The sequence below is a fragment of the Solanum lycopersicum genome, chromosome 1 (genome assembly GCF_036512215.1).
Source record: "Solanum lycopersicum chromosome 1, SLM_r2.1".
NCBI classification, from domain to species: domain Eukaryota; kingdom Viridiplantae; phylum Streptophyta; class Magnoliopsida; order Solanales; family Solanaceae; genus Solanum; species Solanum lycopersicum.
This window is the reverse complement of record NC_090800.1, coordinates 81,060,754-81,076,767: the sequence shown is the minus strand read 5'-3', so window position 1 is coordinate 81,076,767 and position 16,014 is coordinate 81,060,754.

The window sequence follows — 16,014 nt, the reverse complement described above, 5'->3', positions numbered from 1 at the left end:
AGTCTCTTTTCACACACAAAAAAAAATGGTTCCGATTTGTCGTGTTTTAAGTAGCCATTTATTTGGACCATGAACAATTCTAAAATTTCCACTTCCATATATGGTCTATCCTTAGTCACTTGTACAAATATAATATTGCATAAATATAATTTCATTCATATTTTATATGAGCTATTTCACGATATTTTAATTGAATTAATTAAAAAAAATATTTTTTTCATCTAAGAAAATTAAAAAGCTTTTTAATATTCACTAAAAAATTATTTTGAAAGTTTTCTAATGTCACGACCCAAATCCGGGCCGCGACTGGCACCCACACTTACCCTCCTATGTGAACGAACCAACCAATCTAACCTTAACATTTCAATATAATATCAACAGAAAGTAATGCGGAAGACTTAAACTCATTAAATAAAGACCAATTCATTAACTTCTAAAATTCAACATCTATTATTCCCCAAAATCTGGAAGTCATCATCACAAGAACATCTACGATCAAATAACTAAACTAAGAGTATTCTAAAAGCTAAAAATACATAAGAAGCTAGTCCATGCCGGAAGTTCAAGGCATCAAAGACTTGAAGAAGAAGATCCAGTCCAAGCTAGAAGCATTAGCTCACCCTGAATTTCCGATGTAGTAAGACTGGCTTGAATTACTGTTGAGTTGAGGACGATGGCACGTTTGCTGCACTCCACAAATAACAAAGAAGAAAACAATAAAAAGTAGGGGTCAGTACAAAACACGGGTACTGAGTAGATATCATCGGCCAACTCAAAATAGAAAACAATATATACCAAGTAATATCATAAAATCAACTATGATACTCAACATGTAGCAACAACAAGCACTATATCATTAACAATTACCGTCAAGTTCACACATGAGGACTCAAGCCTCAATACCATACTCATTTGGGAATCATGTCCATTAGATTGAGTATATTAACATCTTTCAAGATTCATTATCTTTATTTCTCTTGTGTCGGTACGTGACACTCCGCTCCCTCATATTCATTAATCCTCTTGTGTCGGTACGTGACACTCCGATCCCCTAAATCTACGTGTCGGTTCGTGACACCCGATCCCCTAAATCTACGTGTCGGTTCGTGACACCCGATCCCCTAAATCTACGTGTCGGTTCGTGACACCCGATTCCCTAAATCTACGTGTCGGTTCGTGACACCCGATCCCCTAAAACTAATCTCATTCTATCAACTCATCAAGCCTTCTCCCTTACCAAGGCATCATCAATCTCATTACTTTAGTTCATCAAGCCTTCTCCCTTACCAGGGCATCATCATTAAAAAGAGATTAGGTTTTTATCAAGATTTGGGATTCAGTAACTTCATCATGCTTAATATAATCACAATTATATAATCACGTTCATGCATGCATACAATTAAGCACATAGCAGGGTTTACAATACTATCAATACATATCATTCTCTATTAAGAGTTTACTATGAAAGCATGAAAACCATAACCTACCTCCACCGAAAATTAGTGATCAAGCAAGCAAATTTTCTCCAAAGCTTTGTGTTTCCCCTTCTCGATCGACCCTCTCTCTCTCTTCTTATTCTTTCTATTTTCTTTATTCAAACCCTCTTTCTTTTACCCTAATTAGTATATAATTAAGAATAAAAGATGGCATTAATAACCCACTAATTAACTTAAGGTTAACTCTTTTAACCCCCAAGTAATTAGACTTATTAACATTAACCCACTAACTTTATAATTAAGGCAGGAATAGTAAAAAACGTCCCTTAAAACGTATAAAGAAATCCGACCCAGACTGGGATTTTGCAGTCTGTGACGGCCCGTCGCGCCTGCGACGGTCCGTCCTGCTGCCCGTCACAGAGTTCAGAGACTCAATTTCTCTGAAGGGTCTGTGACGGTCCGTCCTGCCATTCCGTCACGAAGTTCAGAGAGTCGATTTTCAGTACCCAATTTCAGATTTTCTAAGTGTTTTGAAACGAGATCCTGCGACGGTCCGTCGTGCCCATGACGGTCCGTCGTGGGGTCCGTCGCTTCTGCCAGTTTCTCCAGAATTGAAATCTGCTGCTCAAAACGACTAAACAGGTCGTTACATCTAATATTCACTAAAAATTTATTTTGAATATACATTTTCTCAATGAACTAATTTGAGGAGAAATATATGAGAAAATTATATTTTATAATAATATAAATTTTTTATTGTTTCGCAATGGAAAAAACTTCTACGTAGTGTATGATCACACCACCACCTATACAAAAAAAAACATAGTACATTATATTAGTCACGATGATTTACGTTTTTATTCTTGGAAGGATTCACTAACTAGATCAACAAAATTGTCGATCAAGTCAACAATCATTAATTCGAAATTTATTTCTTCACAAAAATAGTTAATTTTGCTGATGTTTCCCAAACGCCATATTAGACCATGAAGCAACCACTCGTAGATTTCCTACCAAATACGTACTTGCCATACACAAACGTTATATATGTTCGTTGTTTCATTATATACTGACAATAGCTCTGTCAACAAGACGGTTTGATCGGTTATTTTAAAGAAATTATATATAGTCATCCTTAGTCACTTGTACAAATATAGTATTGCATAAGTATAATCTCATCCATACATTTTACGGCCTATTTCACGATATTTTAATTGAATTAGTAAAAAAGAAAAAAAATATTTTTTTCATCTAAGAAAATTAGAAAGTTTCTAATATTCACTAAAAGTTTATTTTGAAAGTTTTCTAATATTCACTAAAAATTTATTTTGAAGTATACGTTTTCTCAATGAACTAATTTGAGGAGAAATATATGAGAAAATTATATTTTATAATAATATAATTTTTTTATTATTTTGTGGTGGAAAAAATTTGTACCTAGTGTATGTTCACACCCCCACCCAAAAAAAAAACGTAGCACATTATATTAGTTACGATGATTTATGTTTTTATTATTGGGAGGATTCACTAACTAGATCAACAGAATTGTCGATCAAGTCAACAATCCTTAATTGTAAATTTATTTCTTCACAAAAAATAATTGATGTTGTTGATGTTCCCAAACGCCATATTGGACCATGAAGCATTCACCAGTAGTTTTCCTACCAAATACGTACTTTCCATACACAAATATTATACATCTTCGTTATTTCTTTATATACCAACAATAGCTCTGTCAATAAGATGGTTTGATCGATTATTTTAAAAAAATTATATATAGTCATCCTTAGTCACTTGTACAAATATAATATTGCATAAATATATCATTCATACCTTTTACGGGCTATTTTACGATATTTTAATTGAATTAGTAAAAAAGAAAAAAATATTTTTTTCATCTACGAAAATAAAAAAGTTTTCTAATATTCACTAAAAAATTATTTTGAAAGTTTTCTAATATTCACTAAAAATTTATTCTGAATATACTTTTTTCTCAATGAACTAATTTGAGGAGAAATATATGAGAAAATTATATTTAATAATAATAATTTTTTTTATTGTTTCGCGGTGGAAAAAACTTCTACGTAGTGTATGGTCACACCCTTACCCACCCAAAAAGAAAAACGTTGACATTATATTAGTCACGATGATTTATGTTTTTATTTTTGGGAGGATTCTCTAACTAGATCAACAGAATTGTCGATCAAGTCAACAATCCCTAATTCGAAATTTATTTCTTCATAAAAATAGTTGATTTCGCTGATGTTTCCCAAACTCCATATTGGACCATGAAGCAACCACCAGTAGTTTTCCTCCCAAATACGTACTTGTCATACAAAAACATTATACATGTTTGTTGTTTCGTTATATACCAACAATAGCTCAGTCAATGAGACGGTTTGATCGGTTATTCTAAAGAAATTATATATAGTGATCCTTAGTCACTTGTACAAATATAGTATTGCGTAAATATAATCTCATTCATACCTTTTACGGGCTATTTCACGATATTTTAGTTGAATTAGTAAAAAAAATAAAAAAAATTTCATCTAAGAAAATTAGAAAGTTTCTAATATTCACTAAAAATTTATTTTGAAGTATAGTTTTCTCAATGAACTGAATTGAGGAGAAATATATGAGAAAATTATATTTTATAATAATATAACTTTTTTTTTGTGTTGTGGTGGAAAAAAATTGTACGTAGTGTATGTTCACACCTCCACCCACCTAAAAAAAAATGTAGCACATTATATTAGTCACGATGATTTATGTATTATTATTGGGAGAATTCACTAACTAGATCAATAGAATTGTCGATCAAGTCAACAATCCTTAATTTGAAATTTATTTCTTCACAAAAATAGTCAATTTGGTTGATGTTCCCAAATGACATATTGGACCATGAAGCAACCACTAGTAGTTTTCCTACCAAATACGTACTTGTCGTACACAAACATTATACATGTTCGTTGTTTCGTTATATACCGACAATAGCTCTGTCAATGAGACAATCTGATCAGTCACTTTAAAGAAATTATATAATCCTAATTTTCTTTGGTATCTTATAATGTATAACAAATATTAGATTTCTTAAAGTCATTCCAATCATATTGGTTTCTCTTTGGTATCGGTACGATTAGATTAATTTTTTATTTTTTGAACTTTTAAAACATCACCTCAAACTACACCATTATCAAAATATTTCTTTAGCAATTATGTTTTTAAGATGTCTTTTAATTCTTTACCAAGAAGTCAAGAATGTAAAACTTTGTTGCCATATTGTTTGATCTTAAACATCTAATAAGAATGCTTGCATATATTCTGTTGTATTGTTTGATAGAAAAATCTATTATATTACTGTTTTTATTTTAAATCTAATTAGTTAAAGGAAAAATTACGCGGTTAAGCAAACCTATATTATTTTAATTACTCATCATAGTTATAGTTTGCTATAATCACCACTCACGACTAATATTATATATTTTATTACATGGGCTATATTCAAATTTGTACAATCAGTCACGTTTGTATGTTTAGCTCGTCCGTATGTACAAATACATAAGTATAATATACAATTGTTTAATCGATATACATATACAATTCACCTCTCTGTCCTCCCTCGCTAGTCTCTCTCCTCCCTCTCCAATTCCTCTCCCTTTCTTGCTCGCCTCTCTCCTCCCTCTCCCTATCTTGCTTGCCATATATATACAAATGCATATGTATAATATAAAATTATCTAACCACTATACATATACAATTTACTTCTCTCACTCGCCTTGCCATATATAAATAAATATATCTATAATATACAATTATCTAACCAATATACATATGCAATTCACCTCTCTCCCGCTCTTTTTTCTCTCTCGCTCGGCTCTCTCCTCTCTCTCCCATTTTTGCTCGGCTCTCTCCTCCCTATAACATGCAACTATGAATTGTTATCATCAAACTATATCTATGGAGAATAATTATGCTATTTTTGAGTGGCTATATGCGAAAGTTCCTCCGAACTAAAGGCTAATTAAAGAGGAAAGACCTAACATCGTCTAGTCACCATAGGCCTAAGATTTAGGTTATATTTTACATTTGAAGTTATAAATTTATTTATCTATTAAAGTTAACATTGTTTTAATATATAAAATATATTCACATACACGTAAAACAAATTAATTAGTTCGGTTCAGATCTTTTTATATTTGAAGTTATAAATTTATTTATCTATTAAATTTAAAATATTTTTAATATATAGAATATATTCACATACACGAAAGACTAATTAGTTCGGTTCAAAAAAAAATTTGGTGTTTCTTTTATAAATTAAAAAGACCATACTTATTGTTTGGAACGATTATACACTTAAATAAAAATTCATAATTTTATTTTTAAAATTATGTAATTGATCATTCAATTAGATTCGATCGATTTGGTCGGGTTTTCAAATTTCTTCTGATACCCCTAATTATATATGTTGATTATTTAAATGATTGGGTAAACGTTTAACACTTTGTTTGGATCATTGTTACCCATTGTTTCATAAATATTGTATTTTATTGTACTGTATTGTATGGTAGATACAATGTTTGGCTAGATTGTATTGTTTATTGTTATATAGTAATATTTTAATTGTTTGGTTTGATTGTATCGTACTGTATTGTAATTTATAAATTTACTTAAATATATTTAATTATTTTAGGGTAGGAGGTTTGACTAGGTTCAAATAATTAAGGTAAAGACTAAAATAGTATTTTGAAATGTTATGTAAAGATAAAATTGGAAAAAGCAATTAAGTAACAATGAGAACACACCAAATTGGTTGTTCCACAAAATAGGGGTATTGTTACGTAACAACGAAATTCAACAATAAAGTATAATACATTTTAAGTAACAGTCAAAATAAATATTGTAGGTATAGTAATGGTATAATATAATATAGTGTATAAAATGATTTAAACATAGTGTAATAAACTTACTTTTCCTCTTTAGAAACGTTTTTTGTTTAATGGCCAAGTCGAGAGAGAAGGCAAATTCTTTAGATGGATTGGGCTGGGCCGGCTGGCTCAGTGGACATTTCCAATCAAGAATGTTAAACAGGCCCAAACTCGATACATCTTTTTTCTTTCCACATGTTCCTCTTCTAGTTTTATAGAAAAAAAAAGAAAATCGTATGAAATAACAAACTATTTAAATTAAATGACATAATTATAGTTTATTTAATTGTAAATCGTAACAGCATCCTCTTTTTTTGTCATGTGATTTGGTATATAATTAACCATTTTGGGTATACAAATGTATAAAATGTGTTTGTGTTTGTATATAGCGAGAGAAAAATATATATACAAATGCAAATACATATATTTTTGTCATATACACTTATGGTTATGCAAATACAAATTTGACTATACAAATTACAATGTATAAATTAATTTATACAAAATTGAACAGTCTATATAAAATTGAATGTATATAGCGAATTATACAGATCAAAAACTCCGTAGCAAACATAAAATTTGCTATGAAACGCATTAATGTAAACTATAGTTGTAACATACACATATAATTTTTATAGGTAAAAGTTACTAAAAAAATACTGATGTTTTCATGGCATAATTTTTTACCTTTGTTTTCCAAAGGAAAAACAAGATAAGAAATTCAAAATCACTTATTTTCAAGTCCATTTTTTAAATCATCCCTTCATTTGTTTATCTTTGCTAGTTGTCCAATTTTTATAAGCCAACAAAGTCAAAACATTAATGATTTTTCATGCTGAAGAAATTGAATGCTTAAATATTTAATGAAATTACTTTTACATATGGTTAACTCATTTATTTTTTGTTGCTTGCACTTGACTTTATCGGACAACGTATTTAACCAAAGTAAAATGGACCATTATCTTATCACAGAGTAATTAAATTTGCTTTTTTAATCTTAAGTCCAATTCAATTAAGCCTTTGAAATTTACATGACTTCATAATGAAGATCACACTTGGGAAAGACCTCATTGTACTAAACTAAGATTAATCATTATACTTTGGGGAATTATTTTGAAAATTTCTTATAATAATATAACGCACAATTATAATGCATTATTATTCTTACATTATTTATGTTGGAATGTACATAATTTCATTCGATTCATTTTTTTTAAAAGGTTTTGCACATTCTATAAAAAACAATAATTTAATAATCTTTAATCACAAGAGTATTTGTCCCATTACCAAATATTTATGTATACCATTTTGAAATAATTTTAGATAAGTGGTACTAAAGTTTTATATTACTGATCCAAATATTTAACAGTCATTACAATAAAAATGATTATTATCGATAATTAATTCGTAAGAGCCGTTAAATATGTATTTTTAGCGGCAATTGTCACTCTTTCTATATGTCCCTAAAGTCTTTAGCAACATTGGTTTTAATAGAACTTAACTAATGCTGATAAAGAGTTTAACATACTTTATTAATGTTAATATTTAATGCCGCTAAAAGTTATTTTTATTGTAATAAGTAGAAAACGTCAAATATCGCATGTCTAAATTTATTTTGAAAAGAGAGACTTCTAATTCTATACGATATGAATATAACTCAAAAGGTGATTCCAAAATCGGTATTTGTACACTTAAAATAATAAATTGTCTTGGAATAAGCCAAAGTTTGCGATAGGCAGAGAGCAAAGCCAAGATGATTAATTCAAATAAAATTATGTCCAAGAGCACCCATGGCCTATTCTCTCAATCTAATAATTGATTTATATTATTTATAACATATATTAAAACAAACTGAAGTAATATAACTCAGAATTTATTCAAATAAACAACAATTTGAAGAGAAAATCTGAAATGAGACACATTAAAATATGAGGTAAATTACTAAATGAAGATAAATATAGTTTCCACATCTTCTTTGGAAAAATTATGCGCACACAATAGATTAAACACGCCCTGTCATAAGGGTGAATTTGATTCAAAGTATTTCTTACTATCCTGAACTATTGTTCAGAGACTAGTTAATAAAGAAAACAAGATTCACATGAGTTATACATATAGAAAGATGATTTGGATCTTAAATCCCTAATCAAATGTTTTGGATTCGATTTCTGAAAAATATAAAAAAAATCCTAATTGGAGCGCTGCCCGCGCTGCCCCAAGAAATGGACGTGGCAAATGCAAAAATCCAAATATAATCAGGCTCCATATCGATATCGAACACATGAAAAAATAAAATAAAATTATGAGCAGTATTATTTTAATCTAAGCGACACTCCCTTATTCCCTAATTATATATCCACAATTTTTTTTAGTTATCTCTAATTACTTGTCCATTTTAACAAATAAAAAAAGATAATTTTTTTACCTATTATACTCTCTATTATTTACACTGAAAAAGGTAAATTTTCTTGAAAATCTCAAGTTCTTAATCATCTACTTTATAATTAATAGGGATAAAATGATAAACTCATTATATCAATAATTATTTTTTGATAGGTGTGTCAATTCAAAAGTGGACAAATAATTAGGGAAGGATAGTAAATGACTACTTCACCCTCGATTTGATATTCGTAAATATATGCATTACTTTCTAATTTCTATAATGGATAGAACATAATTATTAAGTAGATTATTCCTTAGTCCATATATATGATGATGTTTTGTCATTTAGAGCTTAATTAGACCACTGATGATAGAGTAGTTATCTTTCATTGGCCTAATACGACATTATCTAAAAAATTTAAATGTCAATGAAGTTGACACTGAGAAATTAAGGTTCCACAGGTTTTCCTTCTTAATTATTCTTTTCTAAAGAGTAATAAAATAATTAGAGGAATTCTAGAGCCAATTATACAATCTACCCATAAAAGAAAATATTTTGGTATTATAATCTTCCGTTTTCCCATGTAAAATTATAAGGAATCTTTATCGAAATAGCATGCTACAATTACTGTTTAGTTTTTCTTAGCTATTACATATTATTATTCATATATAACAAACAAATACATAGGTGAATCATGTTGACAACAATTTTTTTTACTATTCCCTTCGTCCGGTATTATTTATCATGGTTTCTATTTTTAGGGTTAAACTATAAAAATTTTGACTAACATTTTAAAATGTATTTTTTCATCATATTAATATGCAAAAAATTGTGATTTATAGTACTTTTTATATAGTTTTAGAATATCTAAATTTTTTGTTTAAAAATTTCGAAATAATGTAATCGAATTTACCTTTAAAAATTAATCAAATAGACTTTGATAAATGTAACATGACAAACAAATCCGGACGAAGAGAGTAATATTTATCTAAAATCATATTGTAATTGTATAGAAGAAATAAAATAATTAAGGTTTAGCTTGCCTTGTATGTATTATTGAATGATCATGTAATTTTGAAAAATAAATAATACTTCTTCTCTATAATTATAATTGTTCATTATTGACTTGACACATTTCTTAATAGACTACAATTAAAAAGGTAATTTTACTATATCATTATTTAACTATAATAAATATAATATCTGAAAAATGTAATAAAGGTAAATTAAAAAGTAAATGTAAAATTATCCATAAATTTTATAATATTGATAAATATTATTGAATATTCCAAAATAATATAGTTAAATTATTTTAATTGAACGGAGAAAGTAAAATGAAACTAGTTGAGTTTGATGAGATGCATGCACGTGACAATTCATGTGGACTTGTAGCTGAATCAACTAACCACACGGTAGTTGGAACAATTTTTTACTTCAAGTGAGATCTACTTCGAAATTTGTAATTCAAATGTGAACGATTTAATGTGTTCCGTAAGAAAGAAAATGTGTTTCATAAAAAAAAAATATTTTTCCAAAAAAATAAGTTATGTTTTTATTTATAATTTTCAATTGTAATGCTTATAATTGCTTGGTAAATAAGAGGCATAAGGTGAAAGAGAAATTTTGAATTTAAATTTTAAATATATTTTTTTTTATTAAAAATGTCATTTTCAAATAAGTTGTGTAATTTAAATTTAATCGGCATTTCGAATAGCCAGATTAGAAAAATAAAGTTGAAAGAGAGGAATCAAGATTAACTAATTAAGCTGAAGTCAACCACACACCAAGTCACGACATGCAGTGCATGTTTCTCTGCAACCTTAATAAACAATTAATAACATCAACACAATTATTTCACTTACATAAAATATCAATGGAAACTGAGACGGTCTATCAAAAATAGTTCTATCAAAATATAATTCATTTAATTTATTAAAATGGTGTTCGATATTATTAATTTGTTTATTTATTATTTTATGAAAATATAATTTATTAAATTCACTATATTTGAGTTTGTCATTATTAATTCGTTCACCAGCTTATTTCAATTCATAAAAAATGACATTATATCGAATAATTCTATTACATACTAAAATTTCATCAAAAATAAATAATATAAAGTTATGACTCCTTTTTAGTTCCACCATATCAACTCAGGTCATTTCAGGATTAATTATCATGCGGTTAAATATTTTAAAATACTTATTTTAAACAGTGCAATCAAATAAAATATAAAATTTTTATTCCATCATTATTTATTTTTATCCCTAACATTAAACAATTCCGAAAACATAGTTATGGGGTGGGATTGGGATTAAAATAGAGAAGAAAGGTGCATGGCACTGCAACGTGGACCTTCATGCACAGCCACTACTTCTTTCATTGCTATTAAACTGATTGAAAAACTACTTCACCATTATCAAATAATTATAAAATATATATATATATATATATATATATATGTTAAGTGTATCTTCCCTTTATTTCAATTTATGAGATAATATTTGGGTTAATATAGAATTTAAAAAAGAAAAAACATTTTTGGAGTTTATATTTTTATATTTTTGAATATATGATGTTATTTCTGCGACTTTAAGAAGTGTTATTAAATTTATTTATTTTTTGAAGTAAATAGAATATTTTTAAAGAAGAAAATGTAAAATTAAGTGGCATAAGAAATACTTAAACCAGGATAAAGCACCACTTGTCATGAGATTCGAACTCTTGAGACTACTATTTTGGCCATTGGAAGTTGGAACTTTGGAATTATTCACATTATAAAAATGACAAACAAAACTCACATTTAACAGCAGACATTTTTGTTCTACACGAAAATAGATCAATTCTGCGTTTCACGCGTTAGATAGCGCGTGAAAACTGACAAGAAAAAAAGAAAATAATACGTAGATTATCTTTTTATGATATAATTAATAGCAATAACTCAAATTAATGAATTATAGAATTTCGGCTGTTTTTATTAAAAAAGAAAAAAAGAAACGTGCATAAATTTGCAGAAATACAGTTAGTAATTTTTAGTTTTTGATATTTTGATGTTTGAAGTCTGAGTTAGTTTTTGAAAAATTTGATGTTTGAAATACAGTTAGTGATTTTAGTTTGATATTTTTAGTTTTAGTTTTTGATATTTTTAGTAATTCAATATTATGTTAATAATTATAGAATTATTAATATAATTCTATAATTCTATAAGTAATAAGTTAATAAACTTTAAAGATAAGAGTTAAAATCATAAAATCCTGTTCAAAAAGTTGATAACTTGGTATACCTACTTTAATATGAAAATTAACAAAGAAATGAAAAAAATGTAATGCACTTTGTTCAACACTTTTCGACTACTGATTCATATTTTTGAGAATACACTACTTTAACTATGAAAGATTTAAAGAAATATAATGCAAAAAAGAGTTAAAAAGGATAAATAATACAAGAATTAGCAAAAAAAAAATGTAAAAATCCAAAATAGTGCGTCCTTGATTTCTTCTATTTTAATGAGGTTAAAATACATAAAAGAAATTGTAAAAATTTGAGACCCCCAACTAAGGCCATTGCCTTAAATTTTGAAGGCAAGAGTTGACCCAGTATTGTTTATATATGATTAAAATAATATTTTAGATATATATAGTAAATATTGAATCTTTTTTAATTATTTCATGAGTCTAATTTTTTAAATTTTAAATTTTTTATTGAAAATTCTAATTCTGTCTACCATACGAATGGGGATCACTACACAATGAAGATGTGCTTAAAAACTTGATTCACAATCAATTGCATTTAAATGAAAGACTTCTTTAAAAACATTTTGTAGTAGACAATATATTGAATAATTGATCCATCCATAAATTTAGTATCTTTGACCTTCGATATATATATATATATATATATATATATATAACAATTTCGATTAGGAACACCGCTTTATTCATAAAGTGCACAAAGAATAGATGTTCGGAGTTTAAATGGTATAAAATATTAACAAAAATTTTAAAACGGTATCTAAAATTTAATATTAACCAAAATGAAAAAATCGCTAGAATAACAACAATTTCTCTGCCGGAAAAAGCAAAATCGCTGCTACTGCAGCGATTTAATCATTTTGATTAATATAAAATTGTAAAAATTTAAGGAATCCCATACTGTAATTTAATAATTTCATTCTGTCTCGGCAAATTTAGTATTTACAAAAAATCCCTTAAATTTGTTGAGCCGTGATACTTTAGACTCTAGTGATACATGGTAAATGATACATGGTAATTTTAAACTGTTGAGAAAAAAAAGGGGGAAAAAACGGTACAGTTAATGTTGTTAATAAAACAACTAAATTTACGGTAACATATCATTAATCAACATAAAATCAACACTTAATTGGATATTAATTTCAAATTTTGAAAAACAAAGATTATATCATCTATTTTGAAAACAATTTTTTTGAACAATCTGTTAAATTTCGAACTACAGTAATTTTATTGTTGTTACAGTGGATTTTTCAAGATGAATACTTCGATTTTGATGAGACATTCCGAAATTTGGGTGAACGAATTGCAGAATGAAAGTTATAAAATCGACGGAATCGTTGTTGGAGATTCAATTTCATATCTATTACATGTATCAGAAACATCGACTAAACAATATACACACTGATTCTATATGTATCATCAAGTACAGTTGATGACGCATTTATTAAACTTAGTGAATGATACATTATAACAATTTTCAAAACATGTATCAGTACATCAACTAAACAACTAATACCTTACTAATACATGATATCAGTTTTCAGAAATTCATACTATATGCAAAACATGTGAGACATATCTACTACATGTATTAGTGAATTGACTAAACACTGTACACACTGATTCTATATGTATCATCAAGCACAGTTGATGACGCATTTACTAAACTTATCGAATGATACATTATAATAATTTTCAAAATTTCATGATACATATAAAATATTATGATACACAACAAATTCATGTATCAATTCACCATCTAAAACACTATACACACTTATTCAAATGTATCGGCAAGCACACTAGATTCCTTAAAATTTTTACTAATTTCAACAACAGTTTTAAGTATCAAAATACTAACCCGAGACAATGTAGGTCTAACAAACTTTAATTCTTTGAGTCCTGTTTGGCCTTATGCAAAGTTGATGCTAGAGGAAGAGGAAGGGGAAGTGGTAACTGGGAGAATGTATTGGGATGAGATGAAGATTGTCTACTTGTTTTTATCACCTTAACTTCTTATAAGGCAAGAGGAACTGGTTCTTATGTTTTTGGTGTGTAAGCAAAAGATATGGAAGTAAGAACAAAACGGTAGAAAAATATGGAAGTTATCCTGCTTCCTGATTTTTTGAATTTTGAAATTCAAAATTTTAAAATTTGGTCTTTTATTTAAAATTAATTAAATTTAATAATTCAAAATCAAAAAGCTCATTAAAAGGTTGAATGTTTAAATGGATAAAATTTAAAATTCAAAAACTAATTTAAGAGGTTGAGTGTTTTAATGGAGAAAAAATAGGCATTAAAATTGGTAAATGTGTATTATAGGAGAGAGTGTGTAATGTATCTAAAAAATTACACTAAAATAAAAAAAAAGAATTATGTAATATTTAAAAAAAGTAGGGAAAATTAGAGAATATAAAAATTATAGTTGTGTATTTAAGTTATTTTTCCTATAAAATTTCATATACCATTTTAAAAATTTATTAATATTTTATAACTTTTAGGCTCCGGACTCCAAAGAATAGGCGTATGCACATAGAAATTTATTTTCAAATTAGGCTTGGATTTGGACGCAGTTTTGGAAAAGTTGAATTTTCATGAGTGAAATAAATTTACTTGAAAAATTGATGAAATTACATTTTCACAATATAATGTACAATTAATTAAATGTTGTTTTTTTCAAAATTACTAGAAGATTTCCATGGAGAAAAGTTTGAAATCAGATTATTGCAATTATTACTGCGACTATTTACTGGTCAGAGTAAATCTGATTGTAGGGAATTTATAGTACTGCCATTTCTGGAAAAATACTTTAATTCCGACTGTACTAACATTAACAAGTTCATTCCTAACAAAACAAAGAAAAATAATAAGTTTATTAAATTTTCTGATAAAAAAAAGTGATTTCTTGCTTATTATTTGGGTGAAAATCATTTAAATTTCAAATTTATTTTATAAGTTTAATTCTTTCTTCAGTTTCAAAATAAACATCTCCCTTCATCTTTCTTAAACAATGTCAATTATATCTCCAATTATTTTTGATGTATAGTTTATAATGTTTAAATTTGCATAAAATATACATAATCTGTATAACTTAAATCTACAGTACTTGAGAAACTATTGCACTTACGAGCATGCTTAGTGTCATTTTGCATTAACTTATTTTATGTACTTTTAAGTTAAAATAATTTTAAAGTAATTGTGAAGCATTTGAATAAAATTAAAAAGTGCTTGTAAATATTTATTTTAAAATTAAAATTAAAAAAATAAGTCAAAAGCCTCTAACTTATGGCTTTTGAGCTTCTGACTTATAAGTCATAAATCAAAATGTCATTTCAAACAAACCTTTAGCTTAGGTTCTTTTACTTTTGATTAAATTTATTTCGTAAAAATATGATAAATATTTATATCGGGGTCTTACTAAATTTGAATGTGCGCATTGAAAGACTTATTTCTTAGCCGAAGGGATGCACCACTCCTGACCTGATCTTTTTCTATTGCATTGAAGTTTAAATATAAAATCGCTACTTTATTATCTAATGTGAAACTTCTAAACACAAACTCAAATCTATCGACGCATCGGGCCGAAAAAAAAAGTGTAACAGGTTCCTTGCGTATGAGAGCAAAAGCAAAAACAAACATGAGAATAATAAAATTTGTATTTTAAACTCATGTTGAAGTATATATCTGGCGAAAAAAGAAAAGCATAAAACTTTTTAATAGGGTCACATAAATATATTTGTCATATTCGTTCTTTAGTGATTTCATACATAATTTAAATATCTCCTTCTGCTCGAATTCTATTACATCAAATTAATTCTTTCTTTTGTCCATTTGTTTTTGTTTTTATTTCTCATACGGATATTTGTATGATTTTAAGTAAACTACAAATAAAGGGAGTGTTTAGTATCACCAAATAAATATTTTCCTGGGACCATGATTATCTCCGGATTAAGCGCGTTATATATTAACTTTGACATTTTTATGATAAAATTTAAGTCAATCGAGTTAATAATGTT